Below are 13,892 nucleotides of genomic sequence, written 5' to 3'. Positions count from 1 at the left end.
TGTAAAGATGACATTTTTTGACATAGCATTTTATTGGATGTACCTAACTCACTTATTGTTTGCTGCATATTTTGAAATTTGGGTGTCTGATTGAAGGAAACTGGTTACGTATCGTCTGATTTAATGTCATTATTTTTTTCGATAATGTCAACTCTAGTGGCTAATTCATCAAATTTTTCAGTCATTGCTCCTACCTGATTGTCATTTATGGCGTCCTAAGGATCAGTTTGTTTTTGCATTTTATGCGGAGTTTCATTTAATTTCTTAACGTCTGCTTTAATGGCATCGGGATCCTGTACTAATTCCAATTGTTCAATTCTACTAGTAACTGTCTGAAAGTCTTCTGTGTATTTATTTTATAAGGTCTGAAGATTAGTGTCTGTTTTTGTTATCAGATCGGTAAGTTCATCCTGTAATTCTGTGTTCCATTGTTTGACTGTGTTAATTTCATACGATACTGCAGCAATGCTGATGTCTACATATGTTTCTGCTTTCACGAGTAACTTACACTAATCTTCCTGTCACTGTGTAATAATTGTTTGCATGACTTGTTTCTTTACTTTGTTCAGTTCTTGTATGAATTTGCGGTAACGCGTTTCGCTGCTTTGTATGTGGTAATAAAAAGATGTTCGTCAATTTAGGTGTTCTGTTGTTCAAATTTCTCTTCAACTTTCGCATCCAAAGCACGTGAAAGTTCTGCTGATATTGCTTTAAGCTCATCGTGTAACCGTGTTGTGTTTTTTGAACATTGTTTAGCGACTGCGTTGATTTCATCTCTAAGTAATTTTGTTGTGGCTTTGTGTGTGTTGCGTATTTATCGTGCAACGGGTCTGATTTCTTCACTACCATTCCTGGTACAGGCCTTAATTTCCTCACGTAATTGTTTTCTAGTTTCATTACGTTGCACGGCAATAGCTGTAATCTGTTGAGTAAGCTGTTTAATAGAGGTGTCAAGTTTTTCATTAATCTGTTTGAAATATCCATCGGATTGTTTCCTTGATCTGTTGTGTTTTTCATTTGACAGTTTGAAATTTTCTTTGGTTTGTTTGACCGACCTGTCGTGTTTTTCATCAGACTGATCAAGGCGCTTGTTAAGCCGTTTATAATTGTTGTTTTGTTTTTCATTCGACCGTCTGATATTTTCATTTAGTTGTAGCAATACTGCCATAACTTGATTAAGATCAAAGTTAGCGACTCTGTTTATTGTGCTATATAATAGTGTATCTGCATTTAGTACTTGTTGTGTAACCATTTGCTCATTGTCTGATTCATGAAAAGGTTTGCTGATTGGTTGTGCACTGTTGGTCACTACATCGGAACTAAATAAATCTGGCATATTTTGAGTAAATTGCTCGTTTTCACTAGTAGTATTTAGCTGCTCACTGTGTAAATTATGTACTTCTGATGTGTGAAACTGGGCAGCGTTGAATGTAGTCTGACGCACTGAGTCATCAGTTGTTGTTATATTTACTGTGGACATCATTAAATCTATTGACTCATCGTTTAAATTTGAAATTTTACGCACTGATTGTCTAAGGTTGAATTAGAACTGTGAGACTGATTATCTGTAGTGTTAGCAGTTAAACTACTCATATCAGCGTTTTCATTCATTGCATTTCGCGACGTACTGTTTGCAGTTCTTCACAGCATTTTCATGAGTCAAAGGTGGACACAAAATTAAACAAAGCCAAAGCGGACACAAACTGGAGCAAGTACAATGACAACAAAGAGCAATAAATTGCCAATGATCTGCGAAAAAAATAACAAATTAGCAAATGCTTTGCGCCAGATATAAACTACACTTAACACTGGATAAGTAAGAGCAGATATATAGCTGACTACTTCTCAGAAAATTCTCAAAAGTACGATCCTGGCCGGATGTCGCCAAGTGTAACCATCCCGTATAAAAAAATTTCCTATACAAAATAGACTGAGAATTGAAGCTGAAAGTTTTGGACGTTAGCAGCGCTACGTCATGGCCCTCTGAAATCAACCTGAATAAAATGAAAACTCTTACCTCATAATGGTGTCGCAAGCGAGGTGGCGCAGTGGTTAGACACTGGACTCGCAATATGGAGGACGACGGTTCAATCCCGCGTCCGGCCATCCTGATTTAGGTTTTCCGTGATTTCCCTAAATCGCTCCAGGCAAATGCCAGGATGGTTCCTTTGAAAGGGCACGGCCGACTTCCCTCCCCATCCTTCCCTAATCCGACGAGACCGATGACCTCGCTGTCTGGTCTCCTTCCCCAAACAATCCAACCAAACCCAATGGTGTCGCCGGATAACACTATCTATATATCTGCTCCTAAATGGCACAGCTAAGTGCAATGCTGGCCTATCTACTACTACTGAACAACGTTTGTCTGATATTTGCATTATTAGAAAAAAACTGACTTTGCTTGTTGACACAGCTGCATAGCTTGTCCTCTGATTATTAAGCAACACATGACTATGTTCTGGGAAAATTTGTAAAATATTTAAATTCAAGTAAATGACTGGAAAAAATTATGTTCTTCAAAACCTTATTACTGAAAACATTTCTGCAAACCGTTACATTACAAGTCTGACTTAATTAGTGCTGACAAATCACAAAAAGATTGAAACAAATTCATATTAATATCTCAGACAAATTTAAGTACTTGTATGGCGATGAAGAATAATAAAGTTTACCTCATACTACATGGCAATGAACTGAACTGCACCAGCGGCGACTGCTTTTGCTCTTACGTAGCTAGCAACTGTACTTTAGCGATGAGCTACTACGACTTCTCTGTAACAATGAACTATTGCGACTGCTCTGTAGGACAGAGCGATTATTACTTCTGCTGACACTGCTCTGACCTGTGATTCTATTACAGCAGAGATGTTTTATATCGCAGGCAGTGCGTGAGCAAGACATCGAAATTACGTTTGCTCTTGTAGGGTAGTGAACAGTAAACCTCTTATATAATGAACCCCTTACACCACAACATACAATATACATATATTCTGTGACTTGTTTTTGTGCTTTGTTACCAGTGACTATGGGTTGCAGTGTTCTCTGCCAGCGATTAAATAATTTTCGGGACCGAGAGCTGGCTAAACCCACAGTCTAACATAGGGCCTAGTTCACACGATGGCACCGTCTTGCGTCACTCATTGCGTGAAACGCGTTGCACGCAAATGGTTTCGTATATGTCTGTAGACACGCCGCCATCAGCGTACGTTTCAGTTTCTGAGTGCCATATATTCTTATCTAAAATGAAACTTTTGACATGTGTATGAGTTGTGGTGGAGTTAATGCTTCTTTGCGTGAAATCGCTGCATAAGGAAAAAATATTAAGGAACGTGTTTGGGTTTGCAAGTGGATCAAGAAAAGAAGTCAGCTTGGTTTCTTGGCGATCTTGCTAAAAGAAATGGTGTTGTATGTTAACCAGAGGCCTAGAAACGACGGAAAGGCTCCAATCCCATCACAGCCGCAGTGGTCCACAACCCCACGACGACTACCGCAGTCCACTTCACCTCTCCGCCACCCCACACCGAATGACTCTTTCAGGGTTATTGTGCGGTTCGACCCCAGGTGAACCCTCCAGGGAACGTCTAACACCAGACGAGTGTAAACCCCTATGTTTGCGTGGTACTGGTGGTGTACGCGTACGTGGATAACTTGTTTGCGCAGCAATCGCCGACATAGCGTAACGAAGGCAGAATAAGGGGAACCAGCCTGCATTCGCCGAGGCAGATGGAAAACCGCCTAAAAACCAACCACAGACTAGCGGGCTCACCGGACCTCGACACAAGTCCACCAGGTGCTCCTACCCAATCCGGAAAGCTGTGCGTTAGACCGAACGCCTAACCGAGCGGGCTAAAAGAAGCTCGAAAAAACTATTTGAATCGCCTCCGAATGTCACCAGACCAGTTCACGTGTCTTTCAATACAGTGAACAGTGCAATACGGAAAAATGATACAGTAATGCGTGTGCAGCCAGAGCTGAAGTTACAAATTACATTGCGTTTCCTGTCAAGTGGCGATTCATATTCTTCACTGCAATACCTGTATCGTGTTCCTAAATCCACAATTGTTAAATTTGTCCCAGCTGTTTGTGATGCCATCTACATGGGACTTGCAGAATATATGGAGGTAAAGCCTAACACTGTTTAATTATTTTTATAATATTATTATTAAAGGTCAAAATTGAATTTCCCATTACAATTTAACTTAATTCATTGTGTCATTATATGAGGACTATAAGGTGATGGCTTCTGACTGTTACAGTCCTTCTTCCCCACATAATATTTGCTCGGCAGCAACTAACTGTCCTGAGTCGACTTGTTCTTTCTTTAGCTGTTCGGTCAAGAAACGCTTTCACTTAGAGTTAATTAGGGACTTAATTTCCTCCATCATTTCTATGTTATATTCTTCTGGCAATTTCCGTATTTGCTTCATAATGCTCTTGCAAAAACTGGTAATTTCACCCTCTTCCTCAGGATGATCTGTAATTAGACCTTAGCGCTTCGACAGCATTTTCTAGATGCTGGATAGAGTCTTCGACACGCCTCTCCTTTGAACTGTATTTTGATGCTGATTGCAAGCAGCTGCTGCAAGATTGAACACTCAAATTACAATTGATTTTGTTCATGTGGGTGGAGACTGTAGTTCACTTATTAGTGTGTCCTCCAATACATGCTGATTTTTCATATTCTTCATTTTCTTTATCATCATCCTGGAAGGGAGAGAACGAGATTGTGATAACCAGATTTGTAATATACCTGATCATAATTTAGTATCATTCTAATGACCTGGAATGATTGGATCAGTAATCCTGATTACTTTTTTCAGGTACCCCTGACTGAAAATGAAAGGAGGGACATAGTGAAAGACTTATGGAATTTCCCATGTTATTGTGCAGTAGATGGGAAACATGTAGTGATTAAATGTCCACCAAATACTTTTTCTGAATTCCACAATTACACTACTGGCCATTAAAACTGCTACACCAAGAAGAAATGCAGATGATAAACGGATATCATTGGACAAATATATTATACTAGAACTGACATTTGATTACATTTTCACGCAATTTGGGTGCATATATCCTGAAAAATCAGTACCCAGAATAACCACCTCTGGCCGTAGTAACGGCCTTGATACACCTGGGCATTGAGTCAAACAGAGCTTGAATGGCGTGTACAGGTACAGCTGCCCACACAGCTTCAACACGATACCACAGTTCATCAGCGGTAGTGACTGGCGTATTGTGACGAGCCAGTTGCTTGGCCACCATTGACCAGACGTCTTCAGTTGGTGAGAGATCTGGAGAATGTGCTGGCCAGGGCAGCAGTCGAACATTTTCTGTATCCAGAAAGGCCCGTACAGGACCTGCAACATGCGGTCGTGCATTATCCTGCTGAAATGTAGTGTTCCGCAGGGATCGAATGAAGGGTAGAGCCACGGGTCGTAACACATCTGAAATGTAACGTTCACTGTTCAAAGTGCCGTCAATGCGAACAAGAGGTGACCGAGACGTGTAACCCAAGGCACCCCATACCATCACGCCGGGTGATACGCCCGTATGGCGATGACGAATACACGCTTCCAATGTGCGTTCACCGCGAATCCGCCAAACACGGATGCCGCCATCATGATGCTGTAAACAGAACCTGGATTCATCCAAAAAAATGTCGTTTTGCCAGTCGTACATCCAGGTGCGTCGTTGAGTACACCATCGCAGGCGCTCCTGTCTGTGATGCAGCGTCAAGTGTAACCGCAGATGGTCTCCGAGTTGATAGTCCATGCGGCTGCAAACGTCGTCTAAATGATCGTGCAGATGGTTGTTGTCTTGCAAACATCCCTATCTGTTGACTCAGGGATCGAGACGTGGCTGCACGATCCGTTACAGCCATGCGGATAAGATGCCTGTAATCTCGACTGCTAGTGATCCGAGGCCGTTGGGATCCAGCACGGCGTTCCGTATTACCCTCCTGAACCCACCGACTCCATATTCTGCTAACAGTCATTGGATCTCGACCAACGCGAGCAGCAATGTCGCGATATGATAAACTGCAATCGCGATAGGCTACAATCCGACCTTTATCAAAGTCGGAAACGTGATGACCGCATTTCTCGTCCTTACACGAGGCATCACAACAACGTTTCACCAGGAAACGCCGGTCAACTGCTGTTTACATATGAGAAATCGGTTGGAAACTTTCCTCGTGTCAGCACGTTGTAGGTGTCGCCACCGGCGCCAACCTTGTGTGAATGCTCTGAAAAGCTACTCATTTGCACATCACAGCATCTTCTTCCCGTGAGCTAAATTTCGCGTCTGTAGCACGTCATCTTCGTGGTGTAGCAATTTTAATGGACAGTACTGTACAAGGGAACCTTCAGCGTTGTTCTCTTTGCTGTTGTACACAGTAATTACTGATTTACTTCTGTTGAATTTGGTGAAGCAGAGAGGGCGTCTGCTGGTGGCATTTTTGCAAGCTGTACACTAAAATCGGCAATAAAATCCAGAATTCTTTGCCTGGCAGAAGATGCAGTTTTAGTTGGTAATGATGCTTTCCCCGTTGACACCGTATTTGATGAATCCTTTTTCAAAACGTTGCCCACTGAGCATAAAAGACAAAATATTCAATTACAGACTTTCGAGAGCACGACGTGTTGTAGCAAATGCGTTCGGAATTCTCGTGTCGAAATGTCGTGTATCTGAAAAGCCGATACTACTCAACCCACAAATAGTGGACAGAATTGTAAGGTATACATGTGCTGGCCACAAATGGCAGAGAAGAACAGCTCCCCAGCAATATTTACAGCCCAAATTGATAGACCAGGCGAATGTGGAAAGTGGAATTTACCAACCAGGGACATGGAGTATAAATGCAGAGGGGCTGATAGATGCGAGCCTACAAGCCGGCAGCAGTAATTATTCAAAACAGGCTGTATTAAGAATAACATGTTTATTACAGATGGAGCTGAACCGGGGCAAAATTTAAGAATCTGAAAATATGTACCAGTACTACAAAATGTGAATGATAAGCTCTGACGACTTTTTAAATAAATGAATATAGAGTAAAGAATTCAACTTACCAGATTTGTGTATCCTTTTCACCTGTACACAATTTCCCTTAAAAACGAATCAGCCATATCGAACCATGGGATTTTCGTCTTGTAGACAAGGGCTGCTCCACAGCTAGATGTTTTACTTGCCTGCATTTTCTTAGTTCGTTGGTATATGTACTCCTAATTGATTTTATTTTGCCCTGCAGCTCAGACATCGTTAGTCCTTCAATGTTTACATCACGTAGGACGGCCTCAAGTGCAACAACACGTCGCTGCTTGTTTTTCTAGTCGGCATCATTGAAATGCCACAAACACTTATCCATAGTGTAGATGTCCAAAATGCGAAGAATGTCTTTCATTCCTCACTTCATATTTCTGTTTGTTTAAACTATACTGACACACGTAACCCCAAAGCTCGCCCAAGTATAGTCGTGTCGCCAAAGTTGGACCGCACCGAAACTCTTAGGTTCATAATCGGGTTGCGCAAACGCGCACCACGCATGAGCGGTAGTCACGTAGCACCGTTGCATGTAATCTAGTGTCGTCGTGTAAACTAGGCATAATAGTAGCGACTGCAGCCCACCAAGCCGCCAGGAGGTTACACTATTAAGTTCGGTGATATCTTGTGAAAGCGAAAGCAAATCGTAATTGTTTATATTGGGCTGTAAAATGATTTTTACAAACGAGAGCGTCTGTAGCGCAATAAACTGCAGCAACAAGAAGATGAAGACACCACACTTGTCTTTTTTTTTGGTTTCCTAACGATCTTAGGAGGTATGAATCGCTACATTACAGAACAGTTCAGGTACGATTTCTTGTAATCTACACATATTTACTGGAGAATGTTGTGTCCTTTAAGAATAAAAAATTAATACTAAACAGCAGAAGACCTGACCTTTTGCAGAAAAGCGTCGTATATCTTGCATGGGGGCTTAATTAAAAAGAATAATGAATAAATGCAATAACTTTAGTAGCTGTGTGTCCAGTTACGAAGTCTCGTAACCGGTTGGCCCTCAGTAGTATTAGCACGCAATTTGACTGCATAAAATAAAAATAAAGAATGATAAGGACTTTCCATTAACACAATTAATTCAATTCAATTGGCTCTGAGCACTATGGGACTTAACATCTATGGTCATGAGTCCCCTAGAACTTAGAACTACTTAAACCTAACTAACCTAAGGACAGCACACAACACCCAGCCATCACGAGGCAGAGAAAATCCCTGACCCCGCCGGGAATCGAACCCGGGAACCCGGGCGTGGGAAGCGACAATTAATTAATTAAGTCCCCTGCAACTATAAAAGCTACGAAAGAACAAAGCACAGGTGTAACTGTTCTGTGTGTGGTAGTGTGACTCAACGTACATGTATCTGGCACGATTCTTCCTCAATACGACAAGATATTTTAAACACCATTTACAATGAACTAATTGAAAAACCAGAAATACTATAATTGCACATAGAAACCAGAATTACAAGTCTAATACATGAACACGAGCCAGATGCTTTGTTGACTGAACCTGTGACCAAGAGGTATTGTCATTAAAGAAATGTGAAATTTTTTTTTAGCTCAATATATATCGACGAAAAGTACACTGTGAGCATTGCAACATCTTCCATCTATACATTACACCAACCGAACAGCATCTACTCTCTCGCCCAACAGAACAACAATTGCACTCGACATTGTCTGAACTAGTACTGCCCTCGACATCCTCTCAATAAGTACTGCCCTCGGCAACCTCTGAACTACTATTGCGCCAGTGGAGGCGGCGTAGTAATAATCTTTGGCGCAATCTCTGGCACTGTGACTCAGTGTAGCCACTTTTCACATGCCCCTCCTCCACGGGCTAAAATTTGGTGGTATTTGTGCTAGCATTGGTGGTGAAAATATCACCAAATTCGTCTAAAAAACACAGCCAAACTAAAAGATGATATTAATAAGTAAATATTATATAACTAAATAAATTTTGGTTTTGCACTGACCCTTCAATAACCTATTATATAAAATACAGTAAGGAATACAAATGCTTGCATACATGTGATTTTACATAATAGTTTATACAAGTATCATTGCTCAGAGTAGTTAAACTGTTCAATCAATGGAACCAGCAATGACAAATAGGTGCAGGTAAGAGTTTCATAACATTTCGTGAACAGTCTATACACAATAAATCTATTTATACAAATATTCACATAACATCTTATCAATAGTTCAATAAACAACTAGCACTCCTCAGAGTAGTTGACAGTTCCAACAGTGGCACCCAGCAATGGTCAACAGGTGCAAATAGCAGTCCCATAACATTTCATCAGCAGTATTTGAACAGCTCCAACAGTGGCACCCAGCTATGCTGAACGGGTGCAGACAGCAACAAGTGTCATCTCTTCAGTGGTTGAGCAGTTCCAACAGTAGCACCCAGCAATGTTGAACAAGTGCAGGTAACTGTCCATAATATTGACCAGCAATAATTACACAGTTCATCAGAGTTCCTCCGCAGAAATTAAACATTTCCAAGTGGCACCCACCAATGTTGAACAAGTGCAGGTAACGGTCCATAATATTCACCAGCAATAATTACACAGTTCATCAGATCCTCAGCAGAAATTAAACATTTCCAAGTGGCACCCATCAATGATAATAGGTGCAAGCACGAACAACAGTTTGAATGCACACACAATTGCTTTTATAAAATTATTATCAATGCTCTTACACTAAACATACAAATTATAATAAACACACAAATGATATCAGATAATTGTCATATTAACTATTACAAATACACAAATATCAGTAAATCTATAATATTTATGGGTGTCAGTCCAAGCCACAACAAAGAAGAAAAATAATATTTAGGAGTTAGGTCGATACCAGTTATTTGGGATTAGGAAAGCAAAACACACAAAACACACTCATTCATCTTTCATCCACATATTAAGTACTATTGTGTAATTGAACAGTGTTAACTATGTAAATGCAATTCTGTCAAAATTTGATGTTCAACATGTGTATCAAATAGTAGTGGCAGCAGTGTATAACAGTCAATAATAGTTAGTCAACGTCATATTCATCATGTCAAGACCAATGTTTGCCAAGACAAATCAAAATGTACGGTTGCTGAACAACTGTCAGTGTGCCAAGATATGCAAATACTTCCTCTCTCCATAAAAAAGTATACACTGCTTATTCATTTAACAAAGTGTGTGTGTAGACAATCTTCTTTCCTCTGGAGTGTTCTAGTCTGCCATCTTCATCCGTCTTGTTCCATATAAACCAAAAAAAAAAAATATGCTCCTCACTTACTTTACCTCTTATCCACCAAAACTCCAATAATTATCAGCTTCACATAATTTCAATACTTCAATAACTCCTCTTCAATACGTCGATACATATAAACCTTATCACTAATATCATTTATCTTACGTCTTATCCACCAAAACTCCAATAATCATCCAATCTCAATATTTCAATAACACCTCTTCAATACGTCGATACATATAAACCTCATCACCAATATCATTTCACTTCCATAACAACTCTTTCCTCTAGTCAGTCTCCTCGAACAAGTACAGATAAAATCCTAGTACAAACTTCAGTTCATCATCCCATACAACCCGAAGACACAGTGTCCACACACAACCTCTGTGTAATCCACCTGAGCCAAATCTTCTACTCATTATGAATTATAAAGTACATTTTGGTTACCTTGTCCATCATAAAATAAAAGAAATGCATACATGACCTCTAACAGCCTTCAGTTTGAATAACTTTCAGTAAGTAGGTGCGAGTACGCAGTATGAACGATCACATAAGACTTTGAATGAATAAATCGTAATATTTCACAGTGTGTACACCACTTCAAGAATCATGGCAAAACAGAAGCAAACATGTGGAGTATTTCTTTGTGTCAAGTGCCACTTGCTATTTCAATGGCTCACGAAGAATGCAGTGTAATAACTGTCAATGGTCTAAAGCTAATGTTGGTATTTCATGTCGTTAGCTAACATTCTATTATCATACATTTATACAGCTTCCATAAAACCTCCAGCTCATGTGACTTCAATGAAGTTTCTTGTACCAATGTAGTTCGTAGAATTATAGCAGTTCATTTTCTTATCGTAAAATATAAAGCACTGAGTGTAAGCAAAACATGCAATAGCGAGTAAATATACCAGTAGAGAACAGAATGTCAACAAGTGGATGTAGCACAATCCCTACAACGAGGCTCTGCCAAGCAAACAATCTATAATTAGTACCATAGTGTAACCTAAACTCCATGTTCGTACACAGTATATAAGCATTTCTATATACCAAATTATAGAGTAGTTACAACAACAAAACACAAATGTGTAAATATGCAATCCATAAGCAAAGCAGCAAGTATATATATTACATAATAAATAGGTCATTAGCATCATATCAGCATGAGCAAATAAATGTTCATATGTAATCGCAATAAGTAAACATGAAGGCGCAAGCCGATAAATCACAAAGTGTAACTTACATACATAACCATATCAGCACAACTAATCAGGTGACAATTATAATTTAAATAAATAGGCACAGCAGGCACATAATAAAAAATATGACATCAGTGAAAAGACAGAGCAGGCAAGTTATGCATAATATACACAAGTAACAACCCTGTTCATTAATAAAACATTGTCAAAATCAGTTAACAAAAGGATAAATCACGTAATCGCGAGCAGCAAATTACGTATAAAGTACATACCTAAGTAGAAATATGTTACCTGAAAAATAAACTCAATTAATTGTTACCTTTTTAGTTAATTACTTTCTTCTTCGAAATAACATTCTTCCTGAAATTTTCTCGATAGCAAGTCCTCTTAACGTCGGACACGCAGCGAATTTACCTGAAATTCTTAAATATTTTATGCAACTGTATCCCAGAGAAAACTGAACGTTAATAACATAAGTTGTCAAGTCACTATAGCTTTATACTGAATTTAATCGGAGAAATTAGACCGTGTATTTGTCTACGGCTGTCAGTGCATTCGCACTGAGCGCTTGATCAGCTGTACGTAAGCGTGACGTAGGAAGTAATTGTTTGCGGTCAACGACTACCTTGTGCGGCGCGCGGACTGACTGTCGCTTTGTGTATGTGCCGCCTCCAAAACACGGCGCGGTATCCTTGTATTCTCTGCGTGTTTACGTGTAACTGTTAATTTCTCAAGAGTATGTCATTCCACACAAATTTTAACATTCGATATATGATGTATTCCCTTAGAGCGCCGTGGTTTAAGAGTTTCTACTTCAACAGTGTTATCATGAATAATTTTGCTTACTCTATAAGGACCGTTATGAAGCAGAAAAAATTTGCGACAAGCGTTTTCCTTTGTGAGACAAATGATGAGACTTAATCAACACCTTTTGACCAACTGACAAAGTTTTTAAACGACCAGGACGTTTAGCTGATTTCTCTCTTCTAGCAGCTGCAGATGCAATATTTTGTACAGCCCGGTTCACAACTTCAGAATGCCGTAGTTTCCGTGTAGGTGGAAAAGGAACGATTTCAGAAATGCGATATGTCGGTGCTTTATTTTTTAATATCAATATAGGCGGTAAAGAAGTTGAATCATTAGGGAGTTCATTCAGAATGTTTTGAAAAATATGAAGATACTGATCCCACGTTTTGTGATTATGATGACAATAAAAACGACACAACTTATTTATTTCCTTCATCCATCTTTCTGAAGCGTTAGATTGAGGGTGAAAAAGTGAAATGAAAATTGGTTTAATCTTACGACGCCATAGAGTACGAAGCCAAATTTTAGAGCGAAACTGTGATCCATTATCTGATATAACTTTATCAACATGACCCACTTCTTTAAGAAAATGTTTGATGAAAGCAGTAGATACTGAACGAGCTGTTGCTTTACGTAAAGGTGTAAAACACACATATTTTGATGTCAATTCCTCTGCTAGCAAAATGAGCGCAAAACCATTAGTAGAACGAACCACTGGACCGAACAAATCGACTGCAGCCATCTCATTTAATTTCGCTGGAATGATAGGAAACAACGGTGCTCTGTGAGATATAGTTCGCGGCTTAGCCTTTTGACATAATTTTCATTTGGCAAAAACAAATCGAATACGTTTTTCCATATTACTGAAGTAGCAATTTTCTCGTAATTTATGAAAGCATTTTCTGGGATCAAAGTGTGCACAACTGAAATGTGTATACCAAATCAAGTTTATTAACCCACTCACCAAGAATGCAAACTAACCAAACAGAGTTGTAACCAAGCAGAGTTGTCAACCGATTTTCGTTTAAAAAGAATGTCATTGCCAACTAAATAATAGTGTCTAATCGCTACGCTTTCCTTTCTCATAAGGCTGGTATCTATTGTCCTGTATGATTCGTCTGTCATTTCCAAAATTACCGTTATAACGTCCGTTCCGATCATTATCCCTTTTCTCTGAAAATGTATTGTGATTACCGTGACTGAAAAAATTACAAGAAGTTCCGTCGTCGCTGTCATAGTCAAGTTCTTGTAGCAAAGTCTTAAAAATTTCAATGTCGTCTTTACATCTTCCGGCTAAAGCAATGTGTCTTATCGATTGTGGCAGCTTAGTTAAACAAATGCGAATTAATTCAGTCGTGCTATAAGGGTTGGAAAGGAATTGATTCTTTCGGATCATGTCTTCAAAGTATTCTGCCGGTGTGCGGAACTCTGACTGTTTAAAATTACGCTGCATAATAAGACTATGTTTGACTGTTTTGCGTGTTTTCAGACCAATATGCCGATAGAAATGCACGATAAAAAATCATTTAAATTATTACAATCTGTAATAAGTGTGCGCATGCGCGTCGCCGGTACGTTT

Source organism: Schistocerca serialis, chromosome 4, assembly GCF_023864345.2.
Source record: "Schistocerca serialis cubense isolate TAMUIC-IGC-003099 chromosome 4, iqSchSeri2.2, whole genome shotgun sequence".
Classification (NCBI taxonomy): domain Eukaryota; kingdom Metazoa; phylum Arthropoda; class Insecta; order Orthoptera; family Acrididae; genus Schistocerca; species Schistocerca serialis.
Note: the sequence above shows the minus strand (reverse complement) of the source record.